Source organism: Indicator indicator, chromosome 17 (genome assembly GCF_027791375.1).
Source record: "Indicator indicator isolate 239-I01 chromosome 17, UM_Iind_1.1, whole genome shotgun sequence".
Classification (NCBI taxonomy): Eukaryota; Metazoa; Chordata; class Aves; order Piciformes; family Indicatoridae; genus Indicator; species Indicator indicator.
In genome coordinates, this window is record NC_072026.1 from 11348055 (window position 1) to 11361482 (window position 13428).

The window sequence follows — 13428 nt, forward strand, 5'->3', positions numbered from 1 at the left end:
TAATTATGGAATAATTAGGCTTGGAATTAACATGCAGTCAATTATTGACAATTTTATCAAGAGAACATTACTATGTTTTCTATATTAGCTATACATTTCATTTATACTAACTAAATGGTATTGTGAAAGTATGGTGAATGGTAGAACTTTTACAGTAAATGCAATGCATTATCTGTGGGCACTGACATACTGCAATTCTGTTGTGTGGTAGATAGTAAGTTATTTACAATCCGTTTAGGGCCTGTTCTTAAGACAATTTATGCTGGTGAGTAATTTTACCTGCTGAGACTTGAACAGACTAGACATGAGTAAACTTTTCCTCTTATATAAAGGTTTGCAAAGTTATGTTTTAATATGTAACTATATTGATTTATAGCTCAGAATTACTTACACTTTTCAACTTTTCTCTGTTCCAAGTTACTATTTTCAGGTTTTTAATAAAAATATTAGGAATACTAAATAAGCATAGGTAGTGAAACAGTTTTAAGTCCACATGAAGTCTTTTCTCAGAGTTTATCATCAAATAAAGCACTGTATATTTCTAATTTCATATTTAGAACTCTGGTATAACAGAAAAAGATGGAAAGCATATATATAAACTTGAGGTTTAGAGATATATTTGTTCTAGCATCAATTTACTTGCCATTTTTCCATTAACTTTACTGACACTGTTTAAGACAGATATGAGAGGGTAAAAAACCCAGTTATAGCTGTTTTAAGGGACCTAAATGAAGTTATTTAGCACTTGGCTAACATGTTTTAGGTATATTTTTGAAATTCTCTTGGAGATAGTTCAGCTATTACACATTTCCTATTAGCTACAATGTATACAAATACTTATATGTCTATCATCCATTTACATTTTTTATGGCTTTTACAGCTACAGAATCATAAAATACTTTTAGGCTGAAGGACTTTTGGTGGCCACCTGCTCTAAAGCCCTGCTTGAAGCAGGATCTAAAAAGTTCACAGAGCTGTGAATATCTTGAAGGAGGTAATTTCACTATCCCTGTGTTTGAGCAGAGAAGCATTTTTCCCTTGAGTCAAACTGGAATTTTCCTTGCTGCAGCCTGTATCTACACTTCTCTGAGAAGAATCTGATTCCACAATATTTCTATAGCACTATAGGAAACATTTTGTGATAGGATTTATATAAAATATGCTCTACTATGTATCTGTATATCTCATATATAACTTCCAAAGCATAGACATTCATACATTTTAATGACTTAATACAAGCAAAGCAAAATATTTTGAAGATAAGCATGTACCAATTCCTCTTCGGATTAATATATTACTGCCATAGAGTAGTCTTCACTCCCACACTATGAAATCATGTTTGATTTTGTCTTATCCTTGAGCATGTGGTGGACGTCTTTCTTAGTAATATCTGATGTTAGCTGTATGATGAGGAATTTCTAGGTTAAAAATATTCATATTTTCTATAAAACAATCTTTATAGTTTATTCATCTTTTCATGAAGCTTGTGAGTGTTAAAAAAAAGTGTCACAGGCATCCTAAGATTCCTATAAATGACTCAGAGATGCTTGTTAAAAGCTGGGATAGCTTTTTATTTCCTTCTGTTATTTCTAGAGGTTGATATTTACCTTTCTAAATATTGGGGAAAAGAAAAGCAAAAAAAAAAGGGAGAAAAAGTGATAATGACTTCAAAGGCACAAAATGTCACCCTGCAGTCTTAAGTCACCTACTGTGCTTCCTGCTAGAATAAAGAAGCAATCTGAATGTTTTGTCTCAACTCCATTAAAGAAAATGCCTGTGTTGGGCACTATGGTAACAGCTGGATAGCAGCAGGAAGTTATTTAGCTCAACACTGTTACAAGGTTTTCAAGGGTGTAGTATGTTATCCAGCAAATACATAGTGAGAAAAAAATCCATGTTAATCTTACAAAAATATATTTATTCTTAGTTTTCTAAGTAAATGCTACAGACACCAATTAGGAGATCTAGAAATGTACAAAACCAGAAATAAAACGTCCAACAGCTCATTTCCTCTGTATTAACCCACTCCATGAATTTGTGTGACAAGGCACCTCTTTATCTTCTGCTCTGAGGGGTAAACAACTGAGTGGTTTTTTTTTTCTTATATAGACATTTAAGAACAACTGTTTGGAATAAAATGTCCTTTATTACTTGCCTTTTGTATCTCATCCATGTAGGAATTAATTTTTCTAAATCCCAAATTTAATTTTTTTTTAATCAGTCATTTGGTGATTGTTTATTTTTTTAAATCAGTCATTGTTTGGCGATTGTTCCTGTTCTTTTTTTCTGGGAATATTTTTTAAATTATCATGCAAGAGAAAAAGGATATGAAGAAGGCACGCTTCCACATTTTCAAGATGATTTCCATTTGGTAAATGCTGTTTAGGCAAGTAAGAATCCTAAACATTTGCTAGTACCAGATGTTTCTATTCATCTGGGCAACTGAAAGGAGAAATATCCTCGGATAGTGATTCTCAAAGATCTTTTAACTTTTGAGGCTTTTTCACATAGCTAAATTCAGTGTCACTTCATCATCCTGAGCTATAAAATGTTCCAGATTTAATTAAGATCAGTGGATTTGGAGGAGCATTCTGCTTGGAAAAGGTTTGCTTGTTTTCAGCTCAAAGCAGGTTTGTTTCAGTAAGAGCTGTTTGTTGTTTGCCTTTCTTAGCACTTCCCAACACAAGCAAGAGCCAACCACAGATTTAGGTTCCATCTCCAAATGCTGTTGGCCTGTAAGTGTTTTGGGTTCTGGTCAAGTTGTTGGAACAGCTGCATTCATCTTAACTTGTTGGTTCTGTGTATGTTTATGTACCTGCTGGTGAAGAATGGAAAGCATAAAGACTAATTAAGTTCTTCCAGAGAATGCCTGTGAAGAGGCTTTGTTAAAAATTATGCTGGGAACAATGGCTAGAGCAATGCTATTGGAACTGTTTGGTAGGCAGCAGACCAGTTGTTTTCTTGACAATATGTTTCACTCCAATGTGTATTTCTTTCTGATCAGAGTTTATACCTCTAAGGAATGCTGTTTGGTTTTTTTGACAATTAGCATGAACAAGGAAAGACAGAAAGATCCCACAAAAGCTCAGGTACAGCACTGGCTTTGAACAATTCAGAAATCTACACATACAGAAGGGGAAAAAAAGGATAATTGCTCATTTAATGACAGTCTCACCAAATGGCAAAACATTAATGGAGAAATGGAGATCTGCTGGGATTTGTCTGAAGGGTGAAAATGAGCTTTTCTAAGGGGCATTGCTTCCAGATGGAACCATTCCTGTGTCCCTGCTCTGAATAATGAAGGCACAATGGAAAACTATTAAATGAATTAAGAAATATTTTGTCTTCCAATACATACACCTTTTTAGCAAGTGCTATATCAAGGCCATTTATTGGAATCTCAAGATAATAGTATGTAAATTGTGAAAATACGTAAAAAAACCTAGGAATTTTGCATGTTTTGTAAGCTGAGCAATGACAGCATTACGGGCAATGCAGTTAAGAGTCTTGCAACATTACCTAAGTCTATTAATACAGAAAGACAGAGTACAACTTGTAAAACAGGTATTCCTGAATCCACAGCTCATCAATCACTTATTTGTCTAATAGCTGGGTGCTCTTCAGGATAGGCCTGTGTTATTGCATCTCTTGGATGACATACATCCCACAGAAAATGGTATTTGACTTACTGCACCCTGCTGACAAAATCCCTTTGTTAACTTCAGCATATAATTAGCCACTGTCATGCATATGAAGGGTCTGCTGTAGCAGCTCAATGGTAGCAGCTATCTGGCATCAGGAGATCCAGGTAGCCCATGCTGGTGTCCAAGCAGTTTTGCAGCATGTGCTTACAGTTTACACTCCTCTCTTCCACAATGTGTCCAGAGAAGCTCCAATGACTCTTACATCTGTGGAAGATCAGCTGGGTGCAAGGAAGTGTAGGAAGCAAAAGCTTGCAAACAACAGTCACTGCTTATCAGTGGGTGGGCAGTAACTGCAGCTTCCCAGAGCTGGTTGGTGTGGCCGTTCAATTAAAGTTCACAAGCACTTACCCCACCTTTTTTTAGACTTGAACACTGCAGGTACCTTGTGCTGGTTGGTTGTGAAAGGTAAGGGCATTAGTGCATTGGGAAAAGTTTGAGAGTAAAACCTAAATTCAGTAAGTCAAACTCTTATCAGTGTGGTCCACCTTCTTGTTTGGGTTGCCTACCCCAGATACCAGGTATGTTAAAATTGAAGTGTGTCTGTGGCTAATGATAATCATGTAAGAGAAAACCTAAGCCTGGGGCTTGCAGACTACTGGAGTCAAGTTATTTCTGAAACTGTCTTTCCTGATTCCTAATTATTGATCATGATCTGGAAAGAGTCTGGTGGAACTTTGTTCATTGCTCTCTGTTCTGCTGCTGCGTCTCCTGGTGAGTGCAAAATAGTTGTATACTTGATTAAATACACCTGCCCTTGACATGTGATGAATATATTTTTTAACCTCCTACTTAAGCAGCAATAGAAAACATTTAAGAATTACAGAAAAGTTTGCCCAGCTAAGATTTGGATGGTCATCTTGAATTTCCCTCGTATATATTTATTCTTAGACATTGTCAATGGGATGGGGGGAAAATGAATGACCAAAGTGATCAGTTAAAAGCAACATGATTGTTAACCATAACATTCCTCTTAATTCCTCTCTCCCAGTTTTCTCCTATCAAGATAATGTCTAGAAGCATTGCTTTGAGGTTGGCATTTTTCCTGTGTGCCAGCACTAATATTCTAACACAAAGTAATTATGAACAGGAAACCATGTATGTGGTTGTGTCACATGCTTGCTAAATCCAAAGTCCCAGTTCTAGATAATTATTTCTTGTGTTAGTTCAAACTAAAATAAATCAGTAGTTGCATGTTTACCATTTTCCTCTTCATTTGGCATTTATCCTTGTTTGCTGTTTCAGTGAGTTGTGCAAGAAAGTAAACATTCTGTGTTTGTCCCTGATTTGTCCCTGACATCACGTGTAAGTGAACTTAGAAGTAGTTTCAGCTGGCAGTGTAGCCAGACATCAAAAGAAGATTAGGTTTTTGCATGATTAAATGCAACTTTTCCACAGGGCATGTATTGCTGGGTTTAGTATTGCTGCCATGATTGGATGCTTTGGGAATTATAGGAAAGTTTGTCCTGCCTAAGATTTCATTGCTGAAATTAAAAAAAAGGCTTACCATGTTTTTCAACTTCTACTGTGTCTGTATTGTGATGATACCTCTAATTATCTCCAACTTCCCTTTGGACTTTTCCACTACCTTCACTAAAACATAATGAGAAAGATGTTTATTACCTGCTTGCGATGAAAGGAAATGAAGAATGTGCTGTAATAGTAAGTGCTGTGCATACAGGGACTGGGTGTCATATGCTTTTGGAAGAGAATCAGAGTTGATTTTCTGTGGATCAGCATACAAATGCAAGGTTTTCCTGTTTCCGTGTATCTCTTCTTCCTATGGTAGCAAGAACATTGGATGTAATTCAAGAGGAAAACACAGCTTTCAGCCATCTGTTACTTGTCAGTTATTCAATTTTCTATTGTCATATTAATGAGAAAATATTCTTAAGGTGCTGTTTTGTCATTTTTCTGCATTTGATTTTCTTTCTCTGCTGCATGTCTGAAATTCCATCTCTGAACTCCATTCATTAACCTGATCATAATGGACCAATTAATGAGTCAATGAGATTAGTAGTAAATAAATTACATTAATTTCTTAGGGAATATACCAACAGACAGTTTCCCATATGTGAGTCGTGACCCGTTATTGACTAAACCGTTTGTGTCACAGAACTTTTTGTTAAGTCCAGTTTATATTTATCTGACTCAAACAGCTAGGAATAGATTGACATTTTTAAGGCTATCATGTAAAGAAAGTTTCAGAGACTATACCTGTGGTATGATCTGATTTTTCAGTTTTATATGACTTGTGATATTTTTGAATCATAGACTCACAGAGTAAATCAATTTGGAAAAGATCTCAGGAGGTGATCTAATCTAGCTTCCTGCAGGGTCACCCATGAGATCAGATCACTTCGCCCAGAGCTTTTTCCATACTGGTCATGAAGCCCTCCAATGATGTGGACTGCTTGACTGTCCTCATATTTGAAAAGCTTTTGCTTATACCCACTCAGAACCTCTTGTTTCTGTCTATGCGTATTGTCCCCTGCCCTTCCACAACACACCATTGCCTCCATCTTCTTGGTGGCTCCCTTATACATACAGGAAAGTTGCTGGTAGGTCCCCTGAAGTCATACCTTCTCCAGGCCAAACAAGTGCTCCCTCTTCCCTTAGCCACCCCTGACCATCCTGGTGGTCCAGTCATGCTGACCTCACCCCAGATGGTAAGTGTTTTACTGGTGCCCTAAAAATGGATGCAGTATTCTAGATGTGGTCTAATGAGTGCTGAGTCAAGGGGGATAACGATTCTCTTCTGATCAGCAGGTCCTCTGCTCCTGTTCATACCATCCACCATATTGCTGCTGCCTTTGCTGTCTGGGCACACTGCTAGTTCACACCTACTAAGATCCTCCACTGCACAGGTGCTCCCCAGGCAGGTTGTCCCTAGTGATTACTATTGCAAGGAGTTGTTCCTTTCCAAATGCAGGAGTTTGCATTTGTCCTTGTTGAATTTTATTAAATTTTATATAAATAAAATTATCCACATTACTCCAAAATATGTATTTGAAAACTTTTTAAAGACATTTTTGTTTAATTATAATAGAAATTTTAGTAGAAAATTAAAATAATCTTGAAAATGTTACCAGAAGGATGTTGAAAGATAATCTTTGCATGAAACAATTTGAAACATTTGAAAACTGTTCACTTTGAAAATTGTCCCAGAAAATATGAACATTTGTCTACATCCACTTTGTTTTGACAAAGATGTTGGTTGAAATTTTCTTCAAAGTTTAATTACTTTCTGTAGTTCAAGTACCACCATTGTACGATTCCACCTGCAATCAAAAGTACTTGGAAGCAATACAAGTAGTTTTACAAGTAGTTTTAATGCTGTTGGGTAACCAAACTCCTTGCATTGGCTTTTCAGTATGACTCTGCTCTTTGGCTTACAATTCCACTGACTGATTCGGAACTTTATTCAAAATGAACTTTAAATGAGTTAAACTCAACAGAAAAAAAAAAAACACAAGAGGAAAAAAAATGTAAACCCAACTAGCTTAGTTAGAAATAAATGTTTTAAGAGCATTCATGTATTTATTCTTCTCTGTTTTCTTACTTCCATTTCTTCTAGGTATTGGTGAGAGGGCATTTTGGGATTGTTTTACTTAAATTTTCAATTTAGACATGAAAACCTGTACGTGGATCACTGTAAAAACACTTTGTGACCTTTAAAAACAATCTGCTTCATTTGGAAAACTATCAAAACCTCGACAGAGCAATGGCCATTGTGAAAATCATTGCTAATGAGTGTATTAGTAATGAGGTATGACAAGGATTTATAAGATTAAATATTCGTGCTCACATTGCGGTATTAACGTACAAGCTTCCTCCTGTATCATATTATGCCAAAGATCCTTAAATAAATGATCTTACTCTGGACCGATGTGAAATGAGTTTAGACTGATGTGACACACTACTGTGAGCTATTTCTCAGACAATGAGACATGTACAGTAATGATTTTGGGATTTTTAGGCAACTGAGTTCTGTCTAGATCACACAAATATTGTCTGTAACAATCAAGCCTTTTACACTTACTATCTTCCTCTTCAGGAAATATAGGATAACACATGAAAAAAAAAAAAGAATGTGCATACATTTCAGAAGAGACAGAAAGGTTCAGATTATTTATTTGAGGTGTGTTTTAAAATTTCAGTCAGTTGTGTGTGTCTAAAGTGATTTCCATAGCACGTTTCTTGAGGCTCTCTCCGTTCACATTAAAGAAGATCCTTGAGATACTTAAATAATACTGTTATAGTCTTTCCCTGGATAATGGTCTGCATTTTCTGTACACTTTTCTTGTTTAAAAGTTACTTTGTGTTTTTTCTTGGTTTTAGTCTGTACAAATTCTCTGAAGATTTCAAATTGAGAGAAATGCCAATCCCCTGAGATATCCCCACACACATTACCAGTGAGGAAATGGGAAAGTAATTTATTCTTATGAAGGAGTGAGAGCCATTGTAACCTCATCAGATGCCAGAAGTATGAAAACAAGTATAAGGATACAATTTAAGAGCCACTGTAAAATATGTATTTTAAAAAATATTTTTGCAGAACAAGAACTGTAAGTCCTAGAAGTACAGAACTTAAGTTAGATTGTAAACCAATAAAGATGGCTTTGCCTGAAGTCGGTCGTGGGCATAACCATGACTTTGCAGTGTCTAATTACAAAACGTTGATAGCGCTGCAGTCAAATTGTTGTTTTCTTTGAAAGTAATGTTAACAAGAACCTACCTGTAGTAATACCTTTTCTGATAGCTTTTCACTAGACTCAATGTATTTCTAAAGTCTCAGACCTTCTGGACTAGTTTTTCCTTTAGTTCACGGAAGACTTTTGCTCATCTGTTGTATGCTCAGCATCACTGATGGGCTGCATAGGTAAATACTATGGTTTAAGTTGTTAGTCATTCTTTTTTGAATGAAGAGCAAGTAGTATTTGGACTTGCATCCTAAGTTATTGAGTATTGTTGATTACTGTATCAGTGTGAGCTGAATATTAATTGTGATTTTTTTTTTCTAAATGACCAAAGGGAGTTTATTATTACTTAGAGTAGGTTGCTATAAATACTTATAATTACTAGAAGCTTTGAACGAAATTGAAGTCTTAATAGATGCTAGACAACATAAAGTGAGAAACAGTCCATGTCCAAAGAGCTTCCATTCTAAGCCCTGGAATTTGCAGGCATGCTGTATAACTCGACTGCTTCTCCTGAAATTGTCCCAAAACATTTCCCACAAATCTTCAGAGATTATGAATTGAAAAACATAAGTCATACTGATCACATACACAATGAGGAAACCAACAAAGTTTGAGAACAATTCTCTAAGTAGCTGTTTTTTGGGGTTTTTTTTAGGACAGCTGGAAGCAGGTCTCCTACATAAATCCAGCTAACTTAGCTGCGTTAAATTTTGTTTGACCAATAATGAAGGCACCTGTGTTTCTAAAAAAAGAGAAAAAGGTTAACAGAATTTTTTCATCTTGCACAACAAAGATCTTAGTCTTGAAAATTATTAGATGATTTTGACCACAACTACCAAAGAAAATAGCTTGAGTTGTCTGTCTGATCTGGAAAAATTTAGTCCAAATACATGAAATGAGAACATAATATGAAGGGGGAAAAAAAAAAAAAGAGTCCATGACAAATTTATTAATAAGTAACACTACCTTCTTTACGTTGATATCCTTATGATTTATGTGCAAAGATTAAGAAAAAAACAATAATACAGTCCAAGCTGTGCTGAGGTATATCACCAGCAGGCAACTCATGTCTTGTCATGAGTACTTAAAAGATCAGCATCTATTAGATGATTTCTCAGTTCCCTTATGCAACCAATTAAGGGAAGTCTGTACATTTCAGAATAACTGACTGCACCATCATTCTTTCAGTGAAGGTGGTTCCTAAGAGCCACACCTTTGTTAGGTCAAACTTGTGACTTTACTAGTATTGATCTTGTCAGCTGGCCAGCAGCAGCATCCATGAGACTTTGCAGGGCCCATCAGGTTGTGGACCAGCCACGTACAGGCCGTGTTCTACCATCGCACTGCGTTGCGTTGAACAGATTTGAGTCATAATGAGCCGTTAATTGTGAGCACAAGGGGTGAGAGCAAGAAGAGCACTGCAATTAACACGCTTCAGAAACTTTCTGGACAATATGAGGAGAAGGGGGCCATTCGTGACGGTGAGGTTGGCCTGACTAGGATGGTGCGGAGCCGGGGTACGGAGGCGACGGAGAAGCAGACTGAGCCGAGATGTGGGACTGAAGCGCGAGACTGAAAGCGCTGAGGCGCCCTTTGGCAGGCACTGCTGCTCTGCACTTCCCGCATGCTGCCACTACGTGCCACTCTTCGCCAGCTGAGCTGACCTACGGCGGCCATCCCTCCCGCCCCCTGTTATGCCGCTAAGGGGCGCTGTTTACTGCTGGCTTCCAATGCGTGGAGAGGCAGTTACAGCCATGTCTAAGCATGTGGAAAAAAAGGTGCTTTACAAGCCGCACAGAGACAAACAAAAGCAATGGGGGCTAAAAGATGAAGGAACCTCCTAGCACCAAATTTCTTTTTCCATTTGGTCTCTTTTGAGGAGAGAGTCTAAATGGAGCTTGCAATTCTTGGCTAGCTCTTTCCTGTCACCAGTTACAGCCATGTCTAAGCATGTGGAAAAAAGTTGCTTTACAAGCCGCACAGAAAAAAAGAAAATCATTGGGGCCTCTCACATGAAGGGAACCTCCTAGCACCAAATTTCTCTTTCCATTTTGTCCCTTTTGATGAGGCAGTCTAAATAGAGCTTAAAATGCTGGGATAGCTCTTTCCTGTCACCAGTTACAGCCATGTATAAGCACGCAGAAAAAAGTTGCTTTACAAGCCACACTGAGACAAACAAAAGCATTGGGGACAAACACATGAAGGAAACCTCCTAGCACCAAATTTCTCTTTCCATTTGGTCTATTTTGAGGACAGAGTGTAAATGGAGCTTGCAATTCTTGGCTAGCTCTTTCCTGTTACCAGTTACAGCCATGTCTAAGCATGTGGAAAAAAGTTGAGTTACAAGCCGCACAGAGACAAATAAAATTATTGGGGCATATTACATGAAGGGAATCCCCCAGCACCAAATTTTTTTTTTCATTCGTTCTACTTTGAGGAGAGAGACTAAATGGGGCTTCCAATTCTTGGCCAGCTGTTTCCTGTCACCAGTTACAGCCATGCATAAGCATGTGGAAGAAAGTTGCTTTAAAAGCCGCACAGAGACAAATAAAAGCATGGGGGCTAACACATCAAGGGAACATCCTAGCACCAAATTTCTTTTGCCAATTAGTGTATTTTGAGGAGAGAGACTAAATGGAGCTTGCAATTCTGGCCTAGCTCTTTCCTGTCACCAGTTAAAGCCATGTCTAAGCAGGTGGAAAAAAGCTGCTTTACAAGCCGCACAGAGACAAAGAAAAGCATGGGGGCTAACACATCAAGGGAACATCCTAGCACCAAATTTCTTTTGCCATTTAGTGTATTTTGAGGAGAGAGACTAAATGGAGCTTGCAATTCTGGCCTAGCTCTTTCCTGTCACCAGTTACAGCCATGTCTAAGCAGGTGGAAAAAAGCTGCTTTACAAGCCGCACAGAGACAAAGAAAAGCATGGGGACTAACACATCAAGGGAACATCCTAGCACCAAATTTCTTTTGCCAGTTAGTGTATTTTGAGGAGAGAGACTAAATGGAGCTTGCAATTCTGGCCTAGCTCTTTCCTGTCACCAGTTACAGCCATGTCTAAGCAGGTGGAAAAAAGCTGCTTTACAAGCCGCACAGAGACAAAGAAAAGCATGGGGGCTAACACATCACGGGAACATCCTAGCACCAAATTTCTTTTGCCATTTAGTGTATTTTGAGGAGAGAGACTAAATGGAGCTTGCAATTCTGGCCTAGCTCTTTCCTGTCACCAGTTACAGCCATGTCTAAGCAGGTGGAAAAAAGCTGCTTTACAAGCCGCACAGAGACAAAGAAAAGCATGGGGGCTAACACATCAAGGGAACATCCTAGCACCAAATTTCTTTTGCCAGTTAGTGTATTTTGAGGAGAGAGACTAAATGGAGCTTGCAATTCTGGCCTAGCTCTTTCCTGTCACCAGTTACAGCCATGTCTAAGCAGGTGGAAAAAAGCTGCTTTACAAGCCGCACAGAGACAAAGAAAAGCATGGGAGCTAACACATCAAGGGAACATCCTAGCACCAAATTTCTTTTGCCATTAGTGTATTTTGAGGAGAGAGACTAAATGGAGCTTGCAATTCTGGCCTAGCTCTTTCCTGTCACCAGTTACAGCCATGTCTAAGCAGGTGGAAAAAAGTTGCTTTACAAGCCGCACAGAGACAAAGAAAAGCATGGGGGCTAACACATCAAGGGAACATCCTAGCACCAAATTTCTTTTGCAATTAGTGTATTTTGAGGAGAGAGACTAAATGGAGCTTGCAATTCTGGCCTAGCTCTTTCCTGTCACCAGTTACAGCCATGTCTAAGCAGGTGGAAAAAAGCTGCTTTACAAGCCGCACAGAGACAAAGAAAAGCATGGGGGCTAACACATCAAGGGAACATCCTAGCACCAAATTTCTTTTGCCATTTACTGTATTTTGAGGAGAGAGTCTAAATGGAGCTTGCAATTCTGGCCTAGCTCTTTCCTGTCACCAGTTACAGCCATGTCTAAGCAGGTGGAAAAAAGTTGCTTTACAAGCCGCACAGAGACAAAGAAAAGCATGGGGGCTAACACATCAAGGGAACATCCTAGCACCAAATTTCTTTTTCCATTTGTGTATTTTGAGGAGAGAGACTAAATGGAGCTTGCAATTCTGGCCTAGCTCTTTCCTGTCACCAGTTACAGCCATGTCTAAGCAGGTGGAAAAAAGCTGCTTTACAAGCCGCACAGAGACAAAGAAAAGCTTTGGGGTTTATACATCAAGGGAACATCCTAGCACCAAATTTCTTTTGCCAATTAGTGTATTTTGAGGAGAGAGACTAAATGGAGCTTGCAATTCTGGCCTAGCTCTTTCCTGTCACCAGTTACAGCCATGTCTAAGCATGTGGAAAAAAGCTGCTTTACAAGCCGCACAGAGACAAATAAAAGCATGGGGGCTAACACATCAAGGGAACCTCCTAGCACCAAATTTCTTTTGCCAATTAGTGTATTTTGAGGAGAGAGACTAAATGGAGCTTGCAATTCTGGCCTAGCTCTTTCCTGTCACCAGTTACAGCCATGTCTAAGCATGTGGAAAAAAGTTGCTTTACAAGCCGCACAGAGACAAATAAAAGCATTGGGGCTAACACATGAAGGGAACCTCCTAGCACCAAATTTCTTTTTCCATTTGGTCTATTTTGAGGAGAGAGACTAAATGGAGCTTGCAATTCTTGGCTAGCTCTTTCCTGTCACCAGTTACAGCCATGTCTATGCATGTGGAAAAAAGTTGCTTTACAAGCCGCACAGAACAAAGAAAAGCATGGGGGCTAACACATCAAGGGAACATCCTAGCACCAAATTTCTTTTGCCAATTAGTGTATTTTGAGGAGAGAGACTAAATGGAGCTTACAATTCTGGCCTAGCTCTTTCCTGTCACCAGTTACAGCCATGTCTAAGCAGGTGGAAAAAAGTTGCTTTACAAGCCGCACAGAGACAAAGAAAAGCATGGGGGCTAACACATCAAGGGAACATCCTAGCACCAAATTTATTTTGACAATTAGTGTATTTTGAGG